The 26,108-nt window shown below is 40.8% G+C and overlaps 1 protein-coding gene and 1 pseudogene across 5 annotated transcripts in view; both read right to left on the bottom strand.

Moving 5' to 3' along the window:
- Positions 1-26,108, bottom strand: part of LOC117673507 (uncharacterized) — a 44,354-nt gene that overhangs the window by 5,071 nt on the left and 13,175 nt on the right. The window contains exon 1 of one of the 4 annotated variants that reach the window (XM_087884406.1): positions 13,709-14,097. The exons of 1 other annotated variant lie outside the window; for it this stretch is intronic. The gene's annotated coding sequence lies outside the window, so the exon portion shown is untranslated. 2 more of the 4 variants (XM_087884407.1, XM_087884409.1) reach the window with 2 other exon arrangements.
- LOC117673506 (uncharacterized) overlaps positions 6,056-26,108 on the bottom strand; it is a 33,256-nt pseudogene continuing 13,203 nt past the window's right edge. Inside the window, exons 3-4 of the transcript XR_015731774.1 lie at positions 18,659-20,121; positions 6,056-9,102 (exon numbers count right to left, since the gene is read on the bottom strand). The product of XR_015731774.1 is annotated as an uncharacterized LOC117673506 (transcript). The remainder of the gene's footprint in view (positions 9,103-18,658; positions 20,122-26,108) is intronic.

Raw genomic sequence — 26,108 nt, 5'->3', positions numbered from 1 at the left:
TTCTTCCTCTGATGGGATAGGCTCAGAGGGCGGGGCCACAACACTTAGAATACTGCATCCAGGTTTGGTCAGTAGATTATAAACAAATGTTGAGACCCTGGAAAGAGTTCAGAAAAAAAAGCAACAAAGATTATTAGGGGTCTGGAGGCCAAAACATATAAAGAATGGTTGTAAGAATTGGGTTTGTCTAGTTTAGTGAAAAGAACTAGGGATGATATAATAGCAGCGTTCCAATACTTGAGGATTTGCCACAAAGAAGAGAGGAAGGCAAGACAAGAAGCAGTGGATGGAAACTAATCAAGGAGAAAAGCAACCTAGAACTAAGGAGAAACTTCCTAACAGCAAGAATAATTAACCAGCCTCCAGAGGTTGTGGGGGCTCCATCACTGGAAGGTTTTAAGAAAAGACTGGACAGCCATTTGTCTGAAATGGTGTTGGGACTCCTGTTTGAGCAGGGAGTTGGACTAGAAGACCTGCAAGGTTCTTTCCAACCCTGTTACAAACCTCCAGTGATGGGAGCAGCCACAACCTCTGGAGGGAAGCCATTCCCAAAGAATCAACCTTAATTTGAAGGAGACTTTTTCAATCTTCCCACCAGCAAAAACTTGCAGCCACCAGTTTCACCACCTGCAGCACCAGTGGGCTTCCATTTGGGGAGGGAAGGAACCAGCAGCAGCAGCAGCTGAGAGGCTTCAGCCCAGTTGCTTCTCTGCTTCCAGGCCGTGGAGGAAACCGAACAAGCCGACTTCCTCCAGACTCTCCTCCCACTTGCCCTCAACTCACCTTCCAGCTGCTGCTTCGACCGTGGGAAGAGCACAAAAGCCGCTCTGCACTCCACATTCCTCCCATTGAGTGATCTGGTAGAGGAAATTCCTCTCTGCTTCTCTTCTCATAGCCTTTCTAGCAATACCATATTCTATGGTTTTAACTCCTTAAACTCAACCACAGGCACCCCCTATTGTATTATGGGGGTTTCAGGCACAGATGTTGCCTAACTGATCGCCATCACCTGATATCTATCTAATGATATCTACCTAAGGCACTTGCAAGATGTTTCCACTCATTAAATGCCATCAAGTCATTTTTGATTTCTTGGTACTGACTTTTGAGCCAAGTGAAACAGTGAAATGTGATGCTATTTAGCTTACGGAGATTAGGTGCTGAGCCCTAAAAGTTGCAGGCCAGATGCTCCAGGGGAGTCAGGTTGTTAAAATATTTAAATTAATAGCTGTGAAGGGTTAGTTAGACAATGAGTAAGAATACACAGTTATAGCTAGTTGGTTGAAGAGCACTGGCTGCTGCATGAGGCAATCTAAAATGAGATTGGTTGCTGTGAGTGTAAAGGGAGAGTTTCCTTGTTTCCCGCCTTTTTTCCTCTGTATGTGTTGTCTGTAATTTACCTCATGATTTTTCCTGCTGTGCTGATTTACCTGATGATGCCCCTATCTAGTTTACTGTTTATGTACTTGTAATATATAGCTAGATTTATTTAAAACTACAAGTTTGTGTCAGCATCTATGACTCCATTTGCAACCTGGCTGTTCAATTCCCTGTCAGGTTATGGGCCCAGAAGCGCCCTGAAGAGCCAGAAGTAAACTTTTTCTGAGGTAAAAGTTTCTTTGTGAACCTCAGGGAGGTTGAGGATGATTGGCCTGTAAAGGCAGTATGTGTTACAGGAATGGGAAGAGGGTTTCTTGTAGTTCCTCTTAAAAGGAGATGAATTATCTCTCAGGGAGCATAAGAAAACTTTATAGAATGAGGCTGAAGTTGGGAGAAAGTGTGTTAGATTACCTCCAGTTTATGAGGAAAAATGTCCTCGAATTAGAAGAGCAAGGAATGGTGTTTTTAGAAGTATACAAAATGTATGTTGTGCTTAGTTCCTTTGATGATGTTTGGGACTTGTTAGTAATAAGCGTGATTTAACTACCATGTTTCCACAAAAATAAGACCCTGTCTTATTTTTTTTTTGGTGGGAGGGTGTCCAAAAGATGCATTAGGGCTAAATTTTTTGGGGAAACACGGTATCAGGGTGATCAGCCCAGTCGGGTGCCCCCGCCCACCAGAGTACATATAAGAGGCAGCACACATGGGGGCCAATGGTGTCCAGCAGCTTGATTGGCCCACTCTGGGGCTGCACAGTGCAGGAGAGTTGATTACCTGTTCAAGCAGCAGGCAGAGGTATAGGCATGGGGAGGACACAAGCTGAGAGACAAGACAGAGTGAGTGGGAACTCGTCCTCACGGCAACAACAGCAGGGAGAGGCAGAGGCACAGGGTGGGAGACACGCAATCCTGATGCTCTGCACGGCTGCCTGCTTTGTTGTGACTGCAGGAAAGCCAAGGCAGAGTGGGTGGGAGGCCACGGTCATTTAGATTCCCCTCCTCACCTCTGCAATATGATTCTGGCCATGTGAGAGCTGATTCTGGTAGTGTGCACGAGTGGTGCACTGGGAGGGAGATGTAAATGAAGCCTCTGAATTGTTTACTGAGTAGAAAATTAGGCCCAAGCCTGCCCTGCCTGAGGTTTTGCTTTCCCTCAGTAGCACGGGCACCACACAGATCCCCAAATGTGGTAGCAATGGCTTGCCCCATTGTAATGGTAGGAGAGCTCTCCTAGCACAATTTTATCTCCAGAAGACAAGGACAGAGCTGAATCTAAAGCTTCCAACCTGTAGTTCTTGATCAAAAGCCTCTGCTGCTTGCCCAGTGCCACCACCACCACCCCGCGATCGCTTCTGCATGCTGCCACTGCAACTTGCTTGGTGCCCCGCTCCCCTGGCAATTGCTTCTGTGAGGCCGAGCCAAGAGGGGGCCAGATGCTGTGATGTTAATCAGTTGCAACTGCTGCTGGGCACCGCAAGACCCCACGCACTCACCGCCTGTGTACACGCCCAGGGGGAATGCCCAGCCAGGGCCATCCACTCACTGTTCCACAGGCCTTGAGTTTGAAATGTCTGCTCTATCACTATCAATGGAAGTGGCCAAATTTGCTTTGGTAATTATTGATTTCTCAAGGTATGGTTTTTGTTATTTACTAAAAAGCAAAACAAGTGTTTCAACCATTTAAGCAGTGGGTAGCTGGATGGAGTCACTGAAGCAGTAGGCATGAGCTTAAATGGACTTGAGGATGGTAGAGAACAGGAAAGCCTGGAGGAACGTTGTCGATGGGGTCGCGATGGGTCAGGCACAACTTCGCAACTAACAACAACAAATGTATGTAGAGAGGTACAGTCAAATGATATGTCAACTACAAACAGAGGTACAGAGTTTATGTCTAATAGGTTTCAGCAGTGGTTCAGAAAGAAAGACATAACACATAGAAGAATGAAACGCTATACTCCAGAAGAGAATGTAGTTGTTGAACGTGGTAATGGTGGGTTACAGACTATGAAAGATGCATTACTAGCAGATTATGCAGGAATGATTAATCTGTATTGGGGTGAGGAAATGTTAACTCTCAATATTTGGTCAATAGCTTATGGAGTTCAGCAATTAAACTCAATACATGTTCTATGGGAGGCAACCATCTTTGACACTTTTAAGAATCTTTGGCAGCAGTGCATGGGTGCACATTCCCAAGGCAATTAGGAAGTCAAGACAGCCAAAGGCAAGGAAATTAAAATGTATAGGTTATCTATCAGACTCAAAGGCATATAGATTTACAGATGGACACAAAAAAAATATCTCATGTTCTATAAATTTTTTAGAACATGACAATTGGAAACAGGTACATGCCAATTCTGAAATTTTAATGTCTGTTATGAGTCTCCAGTGGATGAGCATTCACATAGGTACGCTGAGCAAAAATCGGGGATTAGCTCAGGGTCAGAGTATAGTTCAGAGAAATGTTTAAAAACTGAGATTTCAGTGAAACACCAAGGAGGTCTGAAAGAGCAAACAAAGGTGTTCCTCCAGAAAGTTTTTACAGCTGATGTGGTAAAGATATGTAACATTTTTATCAAAGTTACAAGAAGTATCTAGAGAAACTATTTTGGAGTAGAAATAAAGAAACTACGAGAAGGAGAGTATGTTAATGGCAGATCAGGTCGCAACTAATTTGCAATATGCTAAACATAATACTTTTTGCAATGCTAATAAACCAGGGAGATGGTTAGCATATTTGTTAAGGAAAAAACAAAAGTCACGGACCATAGAGAAAATAGAATATAAAGGTAAAGAGGTTTATCAGCAAAATATGATTAAAAAAGCATTTTTAGAATTTTATGCGAGGTTGTATGCTAGTGATAAAATTCAAAGTATAGATATAGATAGATACTTACAGAAAGAGAATATTCCTACAATTACAAAAGAGCAAAGGGAGGGTCTAAATCAACCAATAACTTCGGAGGAAATTATGTTTGCAATTAAGCAGTTGAAAGTGGGTAAAGCTCCTGGGACGGATGGTTTGAAAGCTGCTTATTATAAACACTTGCAGTCAGAAATGGTGGGACCACTCAAAGAATTATTTACCAACATACAATCGGGAGGAGTTGTACCCCCATCCTGGAGGACAGCTTATATTTCTCTGATTCCAAAGGAGGAGCAAGACCACACTCAGCCAAAAAATTATAGGCCTATATCACTTTTAAATACAGATTACAAGATTTTTGCTAAAATACTAGCAAATAGGTTAATGACAGTCATGCAACAAATGATTCATAATGATCAAACTGGTTTTATAAATGGTAGACAAATGAAGAGTAATGTAAGGCAAGTTGTTAACCTATTGGAGTATTTGGGGAAGAACAATCAAATCCCTGTGGTGCTGATATTTCTTGATGCGGAGAAAGCATTTGATCGATTGAACTGGCAATTCTTATTGAAAATAATAGAAAAGATGCAGTTTGGAGAATATTTTACACAATCTATTAATGCAATATATCAGAAACAAACAGCGCAAATAATAATTAATGGTAGTTTAACAGATACTTTTAACATAGAAAAAGGAACGAGACAAGGATGTCCTCTGTCTCCATTATTGTTTATCTTGACCTTGGAATTTCTGTTAAGTAAGATATGTGGGTCGGACAAAATAAATGGAATTAAAATTAGGCAGTATGACTACAGATTACGAGCATTCGCAGACGACTTGGTTGTTACTTTAACCCAATCATTACAGTCGGTTGTAGGTTTAATGGACATAATTAATCAATATGGACAAGTATCTGGATTTAAAATAAATGCAGGGAAAACAAAGATAACTAAAAATATGACTATAAATCAAAAAGATGAATTAGAAAGACTAACAGGATTTGAAATTGTAAAAAAAGTTAAGTATTTAGGGGTCGATATTATGACATCAAATGCGAAACTATTTAAGCATAATTATGATCCGTTGTGGCAAAAAATACAGAGAGAGATGGAAAACTGGAAAAATTACAATTATCCTTGTTAGGAAGAATAGCAGCAGTAAAAATGAATGTTTTGCCTAGGTTTTTGTTTCTTTTTCAAATGATACCAATACTTTAAAAAGATGAGAATTTGAAGATATGGCAGAAGGGTATTAATAATTTTGTCTGGGCAGGGAAGAGACAGAGAATAAAACAAAAAATAATGTAGGATATACGTGAAAGAGGAGGTCTCAAAATGCCCAACCTAAGATTATATTATGAGGCAGCTGCTCTGTCAGCAATTAGTGACTGGATGAACTTAACAGAAGAAAGAATATTGAATATTGAGGGATATGATTTGGTTTACGGTTGGCATGCTTATTTATTATATGATAAGAAAGTGGATAAGGCTTTTAAAAGTCACATATTAAGGAATGCTTTATTGCGTGTCTGGAAAAAGTATCAGTATAAATTAAACTATAAGTTACCAATGTGGGCAATACCCAGACACGCAATAGAGAATATAAGTGTAGAGCAAAACCAAGATGTGATTACTTATAAAGAGCTTCTTAATAAGGCAGCAGGTATACTACAATTAAAATCTTTGAATTGATAATTCAAACATGCTTTCAATATGTACAGTTGCAAGCTAGATGGAGAGAAGATCAGAAAATTGGTATTTTGCAGAATGAGGAGGGGGAGGAGGGATGGGAAAAAATGCTGTAATACTTGTTAAAAATTTTTAATAAAAAGAGCATGGTATGTATACAAATGGCAACAGGTGAGAGAATAAAAACCAGAAGCAAACATATTGACATAAAATATTCTAAAGTCAGAGGAGCAGTAAAAGAAAATATAATATACCTAATTTATTGTCCATCAGAAGATAATTTGGCTATATTTATTTATTTAAAACTACAAGTTCGTGTCAGTGCTTCTAACTCCATTTGGACACTGGCTGCACAATTCCCTAACACAGCTTCATTCCTACTGGCCAGGGTTGCATCCAAGAGCACCCACCATGCTAGCTTCATTCTTGAAAGAGTAAATTTTGTATCTGCTAAATGCTAAATGCCATGTGCTTCTGTAAATTTGCTTGCATGGAATTCTCCATTACTTTTCTCCCTCCAGAGAGAAAAATATGCAGCAGGCCTAGAAAATGGGGACTAAGAAAGAGGGGGCGATTGTCTATATATGGTAGAAGAAATGTTTGCAGAAAACATAAAAAGAAAGAAAAAGGAAAAATAGAATACCTTATCAAAGCACATGACTGACTGATCTCTAGGCTAACCATTTTAGAGGGACATCTTGCACTGCCATTTTTAATGCAGATTTAATAAGGTATGGATGGTGAGAGTAGCCGTTTCAGCTACTGGCTCTAAGGTCTGTTGCATGGAGGAAGTTGAGCTTCAAATTTTGATCCTGAGGAAATGGACTGTTTGTTTGGTTGGGAATTTATGGCTTTTGAATTTGCCCTGTAGACTATCCCCTCTGACTCTTGGGTTGGCTTTATTTATTTAATATTTTTATATAGCGCTGTAAGAGATTCACAGGCTTTGGGATCATTGCAAGGATTTCTAACTCCTAATCATAATAAAATAAGACATGATGAATATATGTACTAAATTATGACCCCAAGGAAAGAGAAAAAAGAAAAATTATTAAATATAATTTTACTATTTTAAAGTTTAGAAATTTTGCACATTAAATTCAAAGTAACTTTGAGTTGAGACTCAGTCCAAGAGCCTCTTGGTTTCTCCACAAGCCTACTGACACTTTCCTTTTTTTTTCTTTTTCAAAAGCTATTCGTGATTCTTACGCAATGCTGTTTTAGAAATGAAACATCTACTGTACAATATTTTTGTCACATCTCCCCACCAAGTGGGGGGGAACCACAAAAGTATCAGTCCCTTGGTGCGCTCTCACTCACCAGCCATCAAAGGCTAACGAGGAGGCTCCTCCAAGCAAAGGAGATCACAGTAGGAGTTGCAAATAAACCTGGAGATCTTGTGCTCAAAATCACAACCCCCTTTCTTCGCAGTTCTATATTCCTATAGCTCTTCTCCATGAAGGTCACTCCGCAAGGGAGAACAGCCTTTACATCTGAAATTTTACACTGCTTTTGTCACTGCCCCAAATTCCCCCAATATATGTGCTGTTCATACTTTTTCTTCGACTTGCGTGCCACATTCTTGACAAATCTGAATAGACATGCTTGGTGCCCTGAATTCCTGGAACTGTTAAGAAAAGACTTTGAAACCCTTCTGCTTTTTCTCTCGTTTTCTCATTATATGAGGAACCACATCTGGCATTTCTATCATTTATCATGATAAAAAAGGCAAATAAAACTCCCAAAAAGATTTTTTAAAAATTACATCATTTCTGCAAAAATAACTTCTGCTGCTGATGGCCAGGTAGCCATTATCAAACTAATATGTAATAACCCATTTTTTTCCTCCTTCCTGTCTAATACCATGACATATTTGACTACAAAAAATCAGGCAAAGTCTTTTTACTCAAATTAAAGAGTCAATTTTTCAGCTGAACTTACAATGGGACATTAGAAATAAAATTCAAATCTTCTCTACACTCATCACTTTGGGTGTGGATTTTCTTGTGTGTGATAAGGGTGGAATGTTTCCTGAAACACCGTCCACACTCGGGGCACTTAAATGGTTTCTCCCCTGTGTGTATAAGCACATGATTTAAAAGGCTAGCCCTAGTACTGAAATCTTTCCCACATTCTGGACACTCATACAGTTTCTCTCCTGTGTGAGTCCTCTGGTGTCTCACCAGGCTGGAACTCTGACTGAATTTTTTCCCACAATCAGGACATTCAAAAGGTTTCACTCCTGTGTGAGTCCTCTGGTGGTTCACAAGCTCAGAATTCCAAAGGAAACTTTTCACACAATCTGGACACTGATATGTTTTTTCCCTGGAGTGAGTCCTCTGGTGTGTCAGCAGTCTAGAATTGCTACTGAAATTTTTTCCACAATCAGGACATTCATATGATTTCTTTCTTATGTGCATCCTCTGGTGTTTCAACCGGTTGGAATTGTGACTGAACCGTTTCCCACAGATAGCACATTCAAAGGGTTTCTCTCCTGTGTGACTCCTCTGGTGTAACACCAGATTGGAATTGTGACTGAAACATTTCCCACAATCAGGACATTCAAAGATTATCCTTTCTATGTGAATCCTCTGGTGGCTAATGAGGCGGGAATTTCTATTGAAACTTTTCCCACAATCAGGACATTTAAAGGGTTTCTCTCCTGTGTGAGTCCTCTGGTGTATCACCAGATTGGAATTTTGACTGAAACATTTTTCACAATCAGGACATTCAAAGGGTTTCTCTCCTGTGTGAGTGCTCTGGTGTCTCACTAGATGGGAATTTCTAATGAAATCTTTCCCACAATCAGGACATTCAAAGGGTTTCTCTCCTGTGTGAGTCCTCTGATGAATCACCAGGCTTGAATTCTGACTGAAACTTTTCCCACAATCAGAACATTCAAAGGGTTTCTGTCCTGTGTGAGTCGTTTTGTGTGTCGCCAGGCTTGAACTCCGACTGAAATGTTTGCCACAATCAGGACATACAAAAGGTTTCTCTCCTGTGTGAGTCCTCTGGTGTGGAATGAGGTGGGAACTCTGACTGAAACTTTTTCCACAATCAGAACATTCAAAGGGTTTCTCTCCTGTGTGAGTCCTCTGGTGTTTCACCAGCCTGGAATTGTAAGTGAAACGTTTGCCACAGATAGGGCATTCAAAAGATTTCTCTTCCATGCGAGTCCTCTGTTGTCTCATGAGGTGTGAATTTCGAATGAAACTTTCATACAATCCAGACACTCATATGTGATGTGAGTCCTCTGATGTATCACCATGTTGCCATGCTCACTAAAGTATTTACCACATTGGGCACACTTTTATGGCTTTTATTCTGTGTGGATCTTCTCATGCATAATCAGCTGTGTTTTGCAATCTGATTTTCTCACAATAGGCACATCTATGGAGCTTTTCCATTACTTATATTCTTGAGGTCAAAATATGTGTGATCCCTTTTTAGTGAGGTTTTGATTAAAGCCGTTTTTTTCCTCCCAGAGCAAAGCCTGCATCACTGTCTGCCCTACATGGCTCGCCAAATGATGTTTTACTTCCCAGTAACTACCAGATATTTCCCTCTTTTGTGGAATAAAAAATATTCTCCCTTGACTTTTCATGTAATATATTCTCGAGTTCCATATGCTCTACTTATTCCAGCTTGACATTTTTCTTAGTTTTCTCTTTTGTCTATCAACTGCTAGAGAGCAGAATTGTGTGGTTTTCTGAAGGAAATGGAAAATATTTTGATTTCTGGCTTGATTTATATTCCCTTTCAATGTTGCTTGTTATTCTCAGTTGTCCGGAGTGCTCTTATTGCTATCCCCTTTGTCTATAAGATTGAAAGAAATGTTTAACTTTAATTGTGTATAAAATGGTTGCAGAAGATGTGAAAAAAAGAAAAAAATTATATATTACAACTAAAAAGCAAACATGCGACAATGCTAGAATTACCTCTTACATTAATTATGATTCATTTGACAGATGGAAGACTACCAAGATCCAATTTAAAATATCCACTCAATCATGAAATTCCCTAGTTGACTTGGGTCAATCACAAATTCTTAGCACTGCAAAGGGTTATCATAAAATATATCTGGAAGCACTGGATATAAATTATATATATGCATACAGAGAGAAATATAGATGCCTACAAATGCATATATTGGGAAAATTCATGTCTTTCAAGCCTGAAAAATGTCCACAAATGGTTACAAACCTTCCAAGCTAACTTTAGAAATGTGGGGCTTTAATTGATGAAATGAGGCCTAAAGCTTCTGCAAGATTTGAAGCACCAGTTTTGCCCATGGAAGTCCTCAGCTCTTAAGGGCAGAAAATACTGTTCATAATGACACAGGTGACATCCCAATTAAAGCAGTCCTCATCTCCTGACCTCAATTGTGACTGGCATTTGTGTTGCTAAGCAACCCGATCGTGAGCATGATGTCACATCACAGTGCCAACTTAAATCTGATCCTTTGCAGCTGTTAAGCAAATAACTGTGGGTTGTTAAAGGGAATTTCACATGACTATGACTTGCATATGGGATTTTCACTGATTGTTAGAAGCTAGCTGGGAAGGTCACAAATGGGGATCATGAGTGTGGGATGCGGAAACTATCAAATCTGTGCACCGTAGTGCACAGTTTGTGTAGTACCCAAATCGGTGCATCTCCTTTTCCTGCACCTTCATAGCTACAGGAATTGCTGACATGCTGTCAATGAACAAGTGCTATGATGACCATAAATGTGTGGACCAGGTGTAGTATGTCTGCTTTTACAATGCCATAGTAACTTTGAAGACTCAGGGAAGAAGTGGTGAGAACTGCATATACAACTGAACATCCCAAAAGGTCCTCAATAGCCATTTTTGAAAAAGTGCTGGATTAAGTAGAATTGAATCTGGTTAATACACAAATGCAGCACCAATATGAAACACCTTGCTTATTGGCAAGACACGGAGGTAAAGAAACAAAAATCCCCTAAAAAGACCAGTGGCAGATTCAGTCCAATCTTGTTTCCAAGAAACAGCAAGTCCATAACAGAATAACAGAATTGGAAGGGACCTTGGTGGTCTCTTAACCAATCTCCTGCTCAGGCAGGAGACCCTATGCCATTCCGGACAAATGGCTGTCCAATATTGTCTTAAAAGTTCCTGACAAATCTAGATAACAACTTTGTCATCCAAAAAGTAGAGGAGGAAACTAGGTGTCTCCTATAGTGACCTAAAGCCCAGTCCAGCACAATACTAGTGAAAAAGAAAAATATATTCTAAAAGAAATGAGTCAGATAAACTGAAAGACAAAAGGATAATTATAAAAATGGAAAGAGGGACATACCAGCAGTTACCCTGAATCTACAAAAATGAAATCAGGAAAGCTAAGGCTCAGAATGAACTAAAGACTTGCCATAAATGTCAAAAATATTTTTTTAAAAAATTTCAACATGTAAAGTACAAGAAGAAAGTGAAGGAAACAATAGGTCTGCTAATGGGAGAAGATGGCAAGGAAGTGACTGGCAGCAAGGAGAAAGTGGGGCTACTTACCATATTTTTCAGAGTATTAGACATACCTTTTTGCCCCCTAAAAGGGGGTGAAAATTTAGGTGCGTCTTATACACCAAATGTAGCCCCGCCCACCCACTGTCCCCCATCCTTTGGCCCTTGCCTCACAGCAGTTACCTCCTTGCAAGCAAACAGCAAGAAAAAACAGCTCCTTTCAGCTTCAGCACAGGCTAATTAGTACAAATTGATTGGATCGGCCTCCTGACTCAGCTGATTTGCTCTCAGCTGTTTTGCAGGGCTCTGCTGCTTGCTGCAAGAGGTAAATTGCTGGAGCAGATTTTTTTTACCTTGTGCTATTATCAAGCTATGCTGAAAAAGAAAATGAAAGTAAAGCAGGCTGCAGCATCCCGAGAGAAGCAGAGAAGATCATTGCTTGCAAGCAGACAAGTAGAGGTACCAAGCATACACCATGCTGTGGGAAAAATGAGAGGTCCTGTTGTCCCACAGAGCCTGCCGCTGCTTGGGGGGTGGGTGGGAAAGATGAGCTAAGATGTTTAAAGATAAATCAGCTAAGTGTTGGAAATGTCACCAGTTGCCGGGATCATACTATCTATATGTGGTGGTTGTGTAAAGAAGCAAAAAAATACAAACATGGTTAGAGGGAATGTTGCAGCAATATATAGAGTAAAAACCAGAGATATTCTTATTGGGAATTTTACCAGAGAATTATAGTAAAGAAGATACATATTTGATTACTCATATAATAACAGCGGCTAGAATTGTATTTTTTTTTAATAAATTTTTATATTATAAAAATGTACGCAAATGATGAAATAAAAATAAATAATAATTGAATAAAAAATTGAAATGAGAATTAAGATAATTAGAAAATCGGGGCTGCTCAAATACCACTTTAGATTGAACTGAAAAGGGAAACAACAGGAGAGAGGGGAAGGAGTAGAGAGAGAGGAAGGGAGAGGAGAAGAGAAAGAAGAAAGGAAAAAGGAGAGGAAGAAAAGGGAGGGGGAAAGAGGAGCAGAGGAGGAGGTTAGAAGGAGGGAAGAAGAGAGGAGTGGGGGAAGAGAAAGGGAAGTAGGAAAGAGAAGGAGAGGAAGAACGAAGGAAGTAGGAGGAGAAAGAGGAAGGAAGAGAAGAAAGGTTGGAGTCAAGGTAAAAGGTAAAAGAGCAGTTCCAAAAAAGTAAAAATGAAAGTTAAAAGAAAAGATGAATGAAAAATGATGGAAATGACTGTACATGTAAATGTGTTTATGAGAAATAAAAATAAAAAACTTTTTTAAAAAAATCCTGTGGACATAGTATATTGGAATTTCAGTAAGGCGCTTGATAAAGTAGACCACAATCTACTTCTTGGTAAGTGAAGAAAATGTAGGACAGATAGCATCACCATCACATATATTTGTAACTGGCTGACAAACCGCACTCAAGGTGTAGTCCTTTTTTTTTTTTTTTAATTTGATTTATATGCCGTCCTTCTCCGAAGACTCAGGGCGGCTTACAATGTGCTCAGCAATAGCCTTCATCCTTTTGTATATTTATACAAAGTCAGCTTATTGCCCCCACAACTGGGTCCTCATTTTACCTACCTTAGAAAGGATGGAAGGCTGAGTCAACCTTGAGCCTTGGCGAGATTCGAACCCTGCAGTAATTGCAGGCAGCTGGTCTTAATAACCAGCTTAATAACAGGGTGCCCTAAACCCCTGTACTACCAAGGCTCTTAATGGAACTACAAGGTTCCTTAATGGAACTACATCTCTATCCAGGGAAACTAAGCCAGGAGATAAGAGCCTAGGACTGAGAAATTTCCTGACACCCAGAACAATTAACCAGTGGAACAGTTTGCCTTCAGAAGTTGTGGGTGCTCCATCACTGGGGGCTTTTAAACAGAGACTGGACAGCCATTTGTCTGAAATGATATTGGGTCTCCTGCTTGATCAGGGGGTTGGAATAGAAGACCTCCAAGGATCCTTCAAACTATGAGCTCCTCTGTTGCAAACCTCCAGGGATGGAGCACCCACCACCTCTGGAGGGAAGCCATCCCCAAAGCATAAACCCTGTCTTGAAAGAGACTTTTTAGATCTTCCCACCAGCAGAAAATTGCAGCCACCAGTTTCACAGCCTGCAGCACCAGTGGACCAGGGGAGGGAAGGAACCTGCAGCAGCAGCAGCAGCAGCAGCTCCTTCTCTGCTTCCAGACCGTGGAAGAAACCACATAGCACTACTTGCTTCCTGGATTCTTCTCCAACCTGTCCTCGAGGATCTTACCTCCTGGCCAGCTGCACCTTCAACCCGGGGAAGAGCACAAAAGCCACTCTGCACACCACCTTCCGCCCATGAGTGAGCCGGAAATTCCTCTGCTCTTCTTCTCTCCTCCCATCCTTTCTAGCAGTATGGTACTCTGTGGTTTTAACTCCTTTGTTATGTATTATGCACTTTTTCAGGCACAAATGTTGCCTATCTGACTGCCACCTCCTGTCCTGATGGGAGGTAGAAAAACATGCTTGTCCCGCCTCTGCCTAAGTCATTTGCAAGATGCTTTTGCTGATTAAATGCTATCAAATTGTTATTGACTTCTAGCAACAGACTTTTGCAACTGAGACAAATGAACTAGTGAAATGTGAGGCTACTTAGCTTACGGAGATTAGCTTCATGCTGAGCCTTAAAAGTTCATGAAGGTTTTATAAAATTACACAATCAGCTTTCTTAGGGGTGACTCTCAGTGGAAATCAAAGCCTCTCTACATCCAAAAACTTAAAATATTTCCTGTGCCTCCCAAGGATTTAGGACACTGGCAGCACCATCAGGCAAGATGCTCCAGGGGAAGAGAGCTTCACTCTTGCTGACCAAAGCTGCATCCAAAAGCACCAACCACAGATTGCTTCATTGCTCAAGGAGGAAATTTTATATCTGCTAAATGCCATGTGCTGCTGTAAATTTGCTTGCACTGAAGTCTCCATTAGGTCACAGAGAAAAATATAGCAGAGCCTAAAAAATGGAGCCTAAGAAAGGGGGGCTGATTGCCTATATATGGTAGAAGAAATGTTTCCCCGAAAAATTTGAAAAAAAAAAAAAAGGCAAAAATAGAATAACCCATCAAACCACATAGCTAGCTAATCACCAGGCTAACCTTTTTTAGAAAGCTACCCTGCAATGTCATTTTTAATTAATTAATTAATTAATTAATTTTAAATTTGTACACCGCTTTTCTCCCTGAGGACTCAGGGCGGTGAACAGCCACGTAAAAGCATAAACTACTAACATTAAAATACAATTAAAAAGATATATATAAATTTGGCCCCATGATTAAAAACAATAACAAACAATTAAAAACATTTTAAAAAGTGTTAGGCCAGCCCGGCTTGCTGGAAAAAGAAGGTTTTAAGGGCACGGCGGAAGGCACCGAGGTCTTGGATTCTCCTTATCTCTGGGGGCAGCTGATTCCAGAGGGTAGGTGCCCCCACAGAGAAGGCCCTCCCCCTGGGGGTCACCAGCCTACATTGTTTGGCTGATGGCACCCCGAGGAGGCCCTCTCTGTGGGAGCGCACAGGTCGATGGGAGGCCGTCGGTAGCAGCAGGCGGTCTCGAAGATAACTGATTAATTAATTCCTCGGTATGGATGGTGAGGATAGTGGCTATTGGTTCTGGGCTCTGTTGTATATAGGAATCTGGAATAAAATAACCCCAAACTTTTATTACCTTTTCATTCAGGAACTCATGATGGCATATAAAGCCCTTTCTGAGTAGTATGCTGTAATTTACAGGGCAAATGTCCTCTAGCCTACCTGCCTACTTACTATGACATGCTTTTTATGTTTCTCAATATTTCATAGCTCCTGGAAGGCGTCTTTATGCTTAACCTAACACTGAATTAGAACTCATGGCTTTCCATCCAGTCTCCTTGAGCCTTACACTAGATGTTTGAGTTTGGTGCCTTTTAAGTCAGTCGAGTCAAGCAGTTTTCCCCCTTTCTTGCTTAGGTCTAGGCCTGATATGACTGGCCAAAGTTGCACAGATGGCTTAAGGCAGGATTGGAACGGAGTATTTTCCAGTCTCTAACCTGGTGCCTTCACGACTACACAAACCTGGAGCTGCTTCTTCCCCACAAAATGTACCCATTGAGCCGTTCCTGCTGCTCCAACAGTCCAACATCTTTGCATTTGGCTCGTCCTTACCTTCCAGATAACTACTGTCTTTCAACCTGAGCTTCAGACTTCCTTTGTGGGCTGGTGGCTTCTGGCCTGGACCTGTGTGGCGTTTGGGCTGCCTTTTAATTTGCTCAAATTTGTTAGAGACGTAGTGTTAGTAAGTTTTGAGGGTCTAATTTATCTTTTTATTGTAAAGAGGTTTTTTTTATTATTGTTGGGTATTCTATTGGAAGAAAAATCCAGTCCGGTTCCAAGCTAGTGGAAAGGCGTTGGAAATAAAATACGAGGCCGATTGGAAGGAAGATTGATGAACAGAACCACCTACAGCATGTGGTTCTGGGACAACTGACAAATTAGCTGGATGAGTGCAAGGGTTTTTATAGTTTCTGAAATGCTACAGGGGTTGTACAATGTAGTGAGCCTGTTGTCTCTTGCTGTTCTAATGCTGGTGGGTTAATCCTATTATGTCCTGAAGGTCATGTGCTGTTCTTAGAATTTGGGTGGAGGGGGATATAAATTTTAATCCCATTGCTGGAAGTGAAGGTGTTCTGTTTGTGAAAAGGCTGGCCCAGTCTTTCTTCATGGGCACGAAATAGCCATCTCTAAAGATTTCAGGCATCTGCTGGGGGCTATTAAAAAAGACTGAGGTTGCTGCCTTTAAGAACATGTCTCTCCATTTCTCCTTTGGGGAAATATAATATTCTGCCTCTTTTAATATTCCCCAAAATATTTCATTGTTCTAGGAGGGGGGCTTCTCACACTCCTATTTCTCTCATGTTAGTTTTAATGGGTCTTCTTTCTATATTGTAATTCACTTTTTTATTTATTTTATTTTTTATTTTTTATTTATTTTTATATGCTGCCCTTCTCTGGAGACTCAGGGCAGTTTACAATGCGTTAAGCAATAGCCTTCATACTTTTGTATATTTTATACAAAGTCAGCTTATTGCCCCCACAAACAGGGTCCTCATTTTACCCACCTTAGAAAGGATGGAAGGCTGAGTCGACCTTGAGCCTGGTGAGAATTGAATTCGCAGTAATTGCAGGCAGCTGGATGTTAAATGCTGCCTTAGTAGGAGGCATTAGCCTCCTACGCCACTCAGGCTCCTTCACTTCACTCCACTTAATATTTCTGCTCTGCACTTCATCCTTAATCATGACAAAGTATTATTTTTATGCCCAGATTCATACCGATGCCCCCCTTTCTTGCTTTCTGGGGCTTTTGTTGTACATGCATCAGACACTTCCAAGAAAAAAAATTGCACTCTGCAATGTACTCTTGCAGTAGCCAGCAAAGCCATAAACTTTCAAGTTCTTCTTTTCCCTGTCTTAATGTCCAACTTTATTCCCCAAAGAAATAAGAAATCCATGGCTAATAAATATAATTGAGCCGAGGTGGCACAGGGGTTAGAATGCAGTACCGCAGGCTACTTCTGCTGATCACCGGCTGCCAGCAGTTTGGCAGTTTGGATCTCACTGGCTCAAGATTGACTCACCCTTCCATCCTTCCCAGGTTGGTAAAATGAGAACCCAGAGAATTGGGGGCAATACGCTGACTCTGTAACCCACTTAGAGAGGGCTGTAAAGCACTGTAAAGTGGTATATAAGTCTAAGTGCTATTGCTATAATTTGTCCTCATTGGGTTGGATCCTAAGCATTGCTTTAGAATGCATGATTATGCACTACAGTAAAGTCCTGTCAAAGATTTATAGCTTTGGCTATTTCAAGTTTTTTTAAAAAACCATGAGACATGACGACAGCTATGCAAAAAAAAAAAAAAAAAAAAGACACCAAAAATGAGTGAAAGGAAACATTAAATATAATTTTAATGTTTTAAAATTTAGAAACTTTCAAACTTCAAACTTGAAGCTACCTAGAGCTGGAGCCTCAGGCCAAAAGAGGTTCTTGGTTCCTCCTCACCCCTGACCTGCTCCTGGTTGTGGGTGTCCTTTTGCAGAGGAATCATCAAATGCAAAGTGACCCACTAGAAAAAATATATGGAACCAGTCCTCTGAATTGTGTTAGTGAAATGAACACACTTGCAATTCTTTGGTGTCTTCTAAACTCAGCAAAATCAGCTCATTCATTTGCATAGCTAAAATTCCAGCTCTCTGCTCCGATTATTGTTCCTCTCTTTACTTGTATGTATTATTTGGAAAATATTAAAAATAAGTCCTGAGAGAGGAATGAAAGAAATGGAAACATCTTAACGCCCACATTCACAGCAATGCTGACAATACCCTTTTTTTTTTTCATTCTCAAAAGCTATTTAAAGACCCACACAATGTTTTTTAGAAATGAAACATTTTGTACCATATAATTTATTTCTCACAGCTCCAACACCAAGGCAGTGTTGGAGCTGAGTCCGCCCTGAGTCTTCGAAGAGGGGCGGCATACAAATTGAATTAATAAATAAATAGTTGCAACAAATAAGACAAATAAGCATCTTGATGCTGCTACCACGGGGGGAAACAAGCAGGCACCTCCAAGAAGAAAAGATCATAGCAGGGGTTGTTAATGAACCGAAGAACCCTGTACTCAAAACCACAATGCTTCTTCTGCTAAAGGTACAAGCTACTCTCTGCATATTTTTTTACAATGTATTCTTTAGAAGCTTCAGCAGCAGACCACTCAGAAACATCGCTTATGACTCACATAAATTTTGTGCAAAGGATATGCTGGCTAGGAAATTCTGGCCTCAAAACTGGAAGACATTCAGGATGCAGAAGGATGAAAACTGAATGTTGCATTTCTATGTTCTATAATGCTCAATTTGCAAATTGCACCATTTCTGTTAATGTAAATATACAGTTACTTCTGCTGATGGGCAGATATGTACTGTTCGTCTTTATCAAACTAACATTTTCCATTTTTTCATGCTCATCCTTGATGTCTTATGAGATGTTTGATTAACAAGAATCAGGCCATAGTCGGTAATCAGTTGTTCATCTTGACTTCCAATAGGACACTAGAAATGAATTTCAAGACTTCTCTAAACTTATCATCTCCTGCATCATGTGGATTTTCTTGTGTGCAGTAAGGGAGGAATTTTTTGTGAAACACCGTCCACATTCCAGGCATTTGAATGGTTTCTCCCCTGTATGTATACCTACATGATTTATAAGACTAGACCTAGTGCTAAAATCTTTCCCACAATCTGGACACTCATATGGTTTCTCTCCTGTGTGACTTCTCTGGTGTATCACCAGGTCTGAATTCCGAAAGAAACTTTTCCCGCAATCTGTACACTCATATGGTTTCTCTCCTTTGTGAATCTTCTTGTGTGTCATTAGATGAGAATTCTGACTGAAACTTTTCCCACAATCTAGACACTCATATGCTTTCTCTCCTGTGTGAGTCCTCTGGTGTATTGCCAGGCTGGAATTTCGACTGAATTTTTTTCTACAATCTGGACATTCATATGGTTTCTCTCCTGTGTGAGTCCTCTGGTGTCTCACCAAATCAGAATTCTGACTGAAACTTATTCCACAATCTGGACACTCGTATGGTTTCTCTCCTGTGTGAGTCTTCTGGTGTATCATCAGGTGGGAATTCCGACGAAATTTTTTTCCACAAACCAGACATTCATATGGTTTCTCTCCTGTGTGTGTTGTCTGGTGTATCACCAGGTTGGAATTCTGACTGAAACTTTTCCCACAATCTGGACATTCATACGGTTTCTCTCCTGTGTGAGTCCTCTGGTGTATCACCAGTTCAAAATTCCGAATGAAACTTTTCCCACAAACCAGACACTTATAAGGTTTCTCCCCTGTATGAATCCTCTTATGTATCACCAGGTAGGAATTCTGACTGAAACCTTTCCCACAATCTGTACACTCAAACGGTTTCGCCATAGTGTCAGTCCTCTGGGGGATTATCAGCTTGTCCTGCTTGATATAGTTTTTGCTGCATTGGGAGCTCTGGTAGGGCTCCCCTCTGGTGTGAGTAGTCCTTTCATGAACAACCAGGGAACTGTTCTGATCAAAGCTTTTGCTGCATTGGGAGCATTGATATGGCTTTTCTCCAGTATGAATCCTCTCATGCATAATCAGATGTGATCTACAATCTGTGCTTTTCCCATAATAGGCACATCTGTGGATCTTTTCCACCCCTGACATTCTTGGATTCTCAAGGACATCAAAAACACTCTGAATGCCTTCTTGGATGGACTTTGATTCAAACTACTATTTGCTTCCTCACCAGTCGAGGCCTGTATTGTGATCTGCCTTATGTGGCTGTCCAAGTGACCTTTTCCTTCCCATCGACTTCCAGATATTTCCCTCTTTTTCTGAACTAGGAAATGATCCCCCTTGATATTTTGATGTGTTTCTTCCAGATACTCTATTTTTTTCTCCAGCTCAAAACTCTTTTCCTGGTTTTCTCTTCCTTGTCTGTAAGCTGCTGGGGAAGAATAAGAGTTTTGGGGTTTTCCGGAGGAACTAATAAGATTTTGATTGTTGCCTTGGTTTCCTTTGCATTTTAATGCTGCATGTGATTCTCAGTTCTCCAGTGCTCTCAATGGCATTCTTTTGCCTATAAGATTCACATAAAAGGGTTAGTTTAATTATGGTTTATAAAATAGCTACATAGCATTTGAAAAAAATAAGAGCAAAAAGCATGTATATTACAATAAAACATGCCAACGATGCCAAAATGCTATTTTAACCTCTTGCATTAAGTACGATTCATTTTCAATATACATGTCTAGTGAGATCCAAGTTCAAATATCCACTCAATAGGGAAATGTACTTGTTGACTTGGATCAATCACGCATTCAACCCAATTCAGGTAGTCCTCACTTACTGACAGCCATTGGGACCAGCAAGTCTATTTCTAAATGGCATGGTCATTAAGTATGACATCACTTAACCATGCCAACTTACAACATCTGTTCTAGCTATGGTCATTAAGTGAATCACCATGGTCTCCTCAGTGCAGTGTAACGTAACTGTGACTTGCAGCTTCCTGTCAATTCCCAATTCATTTTGTTTGTTAGAAGTCAGTTGTGAATGTTCCAAATGTTGAGTCCGTGACTGTGGGACACCACAACCGTAAATGCAAGCTAGTGTCATTCTCACATAACTGTGATAGCCACAACTTTGAGGAACACTTTAAAGTTGTCTTTTTAACACCACCGTAGCTTTGAAGACTGAGTTGTAAGCAATAAGGTAGGCTTACCTATAAAACCGAACATCCTAAATGGGCTCAATAACTATTTTTTTTTTAAAAAAAAATCTGGGTTAAGCACATTTGTGCCACATTAATCCATGGACAGCACACCACCAGGAAATCCTGTGTTTGTTTGCTAGATATGGAAGTAAAAATTTCCATATCTAGCGCACCTAGCGGATCTGCGCACCTTCCGCCGCGCTCTAAAGACTTTTTTATTTCACCAGGCGGGCCTGGCCCAATTTTCTCCCTCTTTTATAAAAGAATTTTTAATTTTTAATATTTTTTAGTATTTTATATATTTAAATTTTAAAATTGGTTTTAAATTGATTGGGGTTTTAATTTGATCTGGGCCAAAAACTATTTAATTTGATTTTAATTCTGCTTTTAAATTTTGTATGTATGGATTCTATTGTTGGCTGTTCACCGCCCTGAGTCCTTTGGGAGTAGGGCGGTATAGAAATCAAATCAAATCAAATAAATAAATAAATAAATAAATAAATAAAAACAAAATTCCTGAAGACACCACTGGCAGATCAGTTCCTAATTGTCGCCAAGAAAAGAACATGCCCATAAAATTACAAGGAGTCAACCCTAACACGGAGGAAACTAAAAATAAATAAATAAATCTCCCAACAGATAGAAAAATGCAGGCACCAGTTTTAAAGCATGCACCACCAGTGGAATAAAATCCGGGGAGGGAAGGAATATGTAGCAGCTGACATGTTTCAGCCTCGTTGCTTCTCTGCTTTTTACACCCTGGGGAAACCCAAACAGCCCTACTTGCTTCCGGCCTTTCCTCCACCTGTCCGTAGCTCACCTTTCATCTGCTGCTTCCACCCTGGGAAGACCAGGAGAGCCACCCCCCCCCCACCTCCAACCTCTCAGCGGAGAGCCGGAAGAGGAAGCGCTCCTGCTGTTGTTCTCTTCTCCTCCAAATCCCCTCTAGGAATCTACTATTGGAATGTTTCAACTCCTTTCGCCTCAATTACCGATGCTCTACTTGCGGTGAAAGTTGTCTAGCGCCGCCGTTTGCTTATCTATGGCGCGCCATCTAGTGACATAAAGCTGAAAAACAGGATGTTCTATCTCTACCTAAGGCAGTAGCAATATATTTTTTTTTATTGGTCATGCTCCCGTCAAGTCGACTCCAATGATCAGATCACTTTCTCCATGATGATTATCCCTAACTTGTTCGCTGGATTCACTCATCACCACAGAAATAGCTTCCCGTGCAAGAAGCTAGAACTATACCGAGGGAAAGAAGGGGGGGGGGGGCTATATGCATACAGCAGTCAAAGCCAGTGGTGGGTTTCAATTTTTTTTACTACTGGTTCTGTGGGCGTGGTTTGGTGGGTGTGGCTTGGTGGGCGGGGCAGAGGAAAATCTCCATTTCCTCCCCACTCCAGGTGAAGGTTACTGCAAAATCCCCATTTCCTCCTGATCAGCTGGGACTTGGGAGGCAGAGAATAGATGGGGGGCAGGGCCAGTCAGAATTTTTACTACTGGTTCTCCAAACTACTCAAAATTTCCACTACCGGTTCTCCAGAACTGGTCAGAACCTGCTGAAACCCACCTCTGGCCAAAGTGCACCTCCTTTAAGGATCAGTGAAGACTGTTCCAGCCAGTTATATGTCTTGAGGTGTGGGTGTGTGCAGGACAACTCATGAACGCTTAGTTTTGCAAGAGACAGAAGCTTGAAGATGGAAGCTTGACCCTGCTTAGCTTTTCAAAATTAACTAGATTCTTAAAAGCCTGAAAAGAGCCTTAAAAGAAAAAGAAAAAAAGAAAAAAGAAAGAAAGAAAAAAAAGCCTTAAAAGAGCCTTAAAAGCCTGAAAAGAGCCTTGATAGCACAGGGGTTTAGTGCACCCTGTAATTAACACAGCTGCCTGCAATTTCTGCTGGTTCGAATCTCTCCAAGGCTCAAGGTTGACTCAGCCTTCCATCCTTTCTAAGGTAGGTGAAATGAGGACCCAGTTTGTGGGGGCAATAAGCTGACTTTGTATAAACATACAAAAGAATGAAGGCTATTGCTTAACGCATTGTAAGCCGCCCTGAGTCTCCGGAGAAGGGCGGCATATAAATCAAATTAAAAAAAAAAAAAAAAAAACCTCACAAAGCACTTATTTGTGTGCAGGCGCCCTAAATTATTGCCAGCTTGCTAGCTTGATTCCAGTAATAAATGGAACATGCAACATTAATTCCCCATCTGTAATATTGGGGAGTGAATCTCACTAGAGCAGTCTCCCCAATTTCCAGAGTAAGAATTCAGCCTTGATTATTCCTGAGCAGAATATTTGGAGGGTGTTAGTTTGCAGATTGGAATCTGATCGATAAATTCCTCCACTTTTGTAGGGTTTGGCTCTCAGTAAAGATGAATACCTCTCTACATCCTAAACTTTTATGACTTGTTTCCTGTGGCTCCCAAAGAATTAGGACCTGGGAGCATCAACAGGCCAGAGACCCCAAGGGAACAAGCTTCATTCTTGCAGGCCAGACTGCCTCCAAGCACGCCCAGGTTTGTTTCATTTCTAAAGGAAGAAAGTTTAAGTCTGCTAAATGCCACGTGCTTCTGTAAGTTGTCTTGCATAGAAATGTCCATTAGGATAAAGCCAGAGAAAATATATGCAGCAGAATCTAGAAAAAGGGGGCCTAGAAAGAGGGGGTGACTGCCTAAGTACTGCCAAAAAAAAAACAAAAAAAACAAACTCCCCAAAGTGACATTTCAGAGGATTGTAAAAGTACATGCAAAAATCTATGAAAGGTTGCCATACTCTTTGTTTGAAATGCATATCCTTTTAAATTTGAAACTTTTAAAGTAATATACGAAACAAAATAATTTTACATATAGGCTCAGACAAACACCTCTCTTATTCACAGGAGCCTAATAAGAAGTTGGGGGTGGGAGGCACAACACACTCAAGACTTGCAAGGTTTTCTTATTACCTTCAGTCTTTATAAAAAAAAAAAACCTGTTGAGTCTTCCTGTGAAGTTGATTTCTTGGTCTGGTCTATCAAGTGAGGCTGAGCCTGAGGGACCTTTCATGGCTGTAGAGAGACTGGAACTTGGGTGTCCCCACTTCTAGTCCAGCAACAGTATCTTCACCCTTGCCAGCACCCCAGCTCTCCAATAGAAAAGCCATCCAGAGAGACTTCCTACTGCACATTGGTCTCCTCCCTATCAACTGGAAGAAGAATAAGCCTGTAGGGTGTTGATGAACACAGATAGTCCTCACGTAGTGACCACAATTGTGATGGACAATTCTGGCAAATCGCTTTATTGCAACAGGCTTTTGACCTCACTTCTTTTCTGGTCATTAAGTGAATCAATGTGGACATTGAGATATCAAATGACTGCTACTTTTGATTTTATTTCTGTCTTCCCCATGAATTTTATCTTAAGCTTGTTGGGGAGCATGTTAATGGCTATCACAGAATCAGGGGACAAGGTGATGGTGGTAAATGCAAAGATTTTTCGCCGAACTGTTTTTTATATACCATCATAATCTTGAATGGTTGCTAAACCAGGCAAATGGTGAGTGAGGACTATCTGTATTACACCCAGAAAAAAAGTCATTTGCACTGGATGTCATTTGCTGGAAGCATCGTGGGGAGCTGGTTCTATCCAGCTTCACATCCAGAAGGATGTGAAGGATCGTGAAGGATCGTGGTGAGATATTTCTGCTCTGGGAGCTCCCCTTCCTCTGGGACTGATGGAGGCATTTGGGATTATGAGCGCACAAAAATGGATGGCTCTCTCCCAAATGGAAGGGTTTGTGAGCCAGAGCTCTTCCCAAGAAGATGCCATAGGGAGCACAGCCAGTTCTTAAAAGCCCCCTTACCATGCTTCCTTCTAATCCTTCTCTTCAATAGCCCAGTTATCCTACCTCCTTCAACTGATGGTCATACGATTTAGCATCCAGACCCTTTATCATCTTTATTGATCTTCTCTGCACTTTCCAGGGTCTTAATCTCTTTTCTGTATTGTGGTGACCAGAACTGGATGCAGTATTCTAAGTATGGTCTCACTAGTATAGTGTGAAGCAGTACTATTACTTCTTGTTGTCTTGACACAATCCCTTTGTTGATGCAGCCTAGGACTACACTGACTTTTTTTAGCAGCTACAGCACACTACTGGCTCATACTTCTCCAATAGGACACTTAAGATTCTTCTCACCCTTAATACTGTTGAGCCAGGTACTATCTATTCTTTACCTGTGCATTTGGTTTTTCCTACCTAAAGGTAGAGCCTTACTTTTCTCACCACTGAACTGCATTTTGTTGGCCCAATGCTCATGTCTCTATAGTTCTGGATCTTGAGTCTACTAAAATATTGGCTCTTCCACCCAACTTGGTATCATCTGCAAATTTCATCAGTTCCCCTTCTATCTCATCTAATTCATTTATAATGTTGAAGAGTACTGGGCCCAAGCCTGAACCTTGAGGTACCCCACTGCATGCTTCTCTCCATGTAAATCTAGTTCATTGAAGAGCATCGACTGAGTGCGGTTTGTCAGTCAACCGCAAATACAGCACAACTTACCAAGAAGTAAGTTGTGGTCCATCTTGTTAAATATCTTGCTGAAGTCCAAGTATACTATCTTTACATTTCACAGATCCACTAATTTAGTTAATCAAACATGGCAATCTGTTTTGGTTCTCTGGCATTATATGTTTTTAGCAAATCCATTCTGGCTTCAGTTACAATTGCCCATCATTTCTATTTCTCCAGAAGCATTAGTGGAAACAGAAAGAGAAGTTTGTTTTAATTAAATAAGTTGTGAAATCCCCAAACATTTAAAAGAAGGAATAAATTTAGGGGCACTGAACCTAGAAGAACCAAGAGGGGTCACAGGCATCTCCAAATACCCCAACTGCCACATTCAGGACCAGCTTTCAGACTGATCAGCCAAGTTCTTCTTATGCTAAAGAAATTCATCCCCGGTAGGGGGGCGTGGCCAGCGTCACAGCGGTACAGTGTGGATTCCGGTGCTTCGGGAAAACACCAATATCCCACCTGATTTTTGGGGATCCCCTGGGATCATAGCTGTCCTGTAGGGACAGTGAAGAACGGAGGCACAGGCTGGCACAGAGAAGGAAGGTGCAAGTCCCTTGAAGTGCCGGTATTAGTCTTCGACCCAGCAGCGAGGGAAGGCAGCCATCGGAGCTGTCAAAAGCAGTGGTGGCCACAAACAAGAAGAGGAAAAGTGAGGATCATCTGGGTGAGAGAGTGATGTCCTGGAAACAAGGTTCCTTTAAAAAAAATTTCTCTCTTGAACTTTAAAAGTATTTAAATTAAAAAGAATTGGCAAAGAGGAGAGGGGAGAGAGTGGAACAAAGCTACCTCCC

Source organism: Pantherophis guttatus, chromosome 2 (assembly GCF_059756535.1).
Source record: "Pantherophis guttatus breed Tessera chromosome 2, ASM5975653v1, whole genome shotgun sequence".
In the NCBI taxonomy this organism is placed as follows: domain Eukaryota; kingdom Metazoa; phylum Chordata; class Lepidosauria; order Squamata; family Colubridae; genus Pantherophis; species Pantherophis guttatus.
This window is presented reverse-complemented; position numbering and strand designations above follow the sequence as displayed.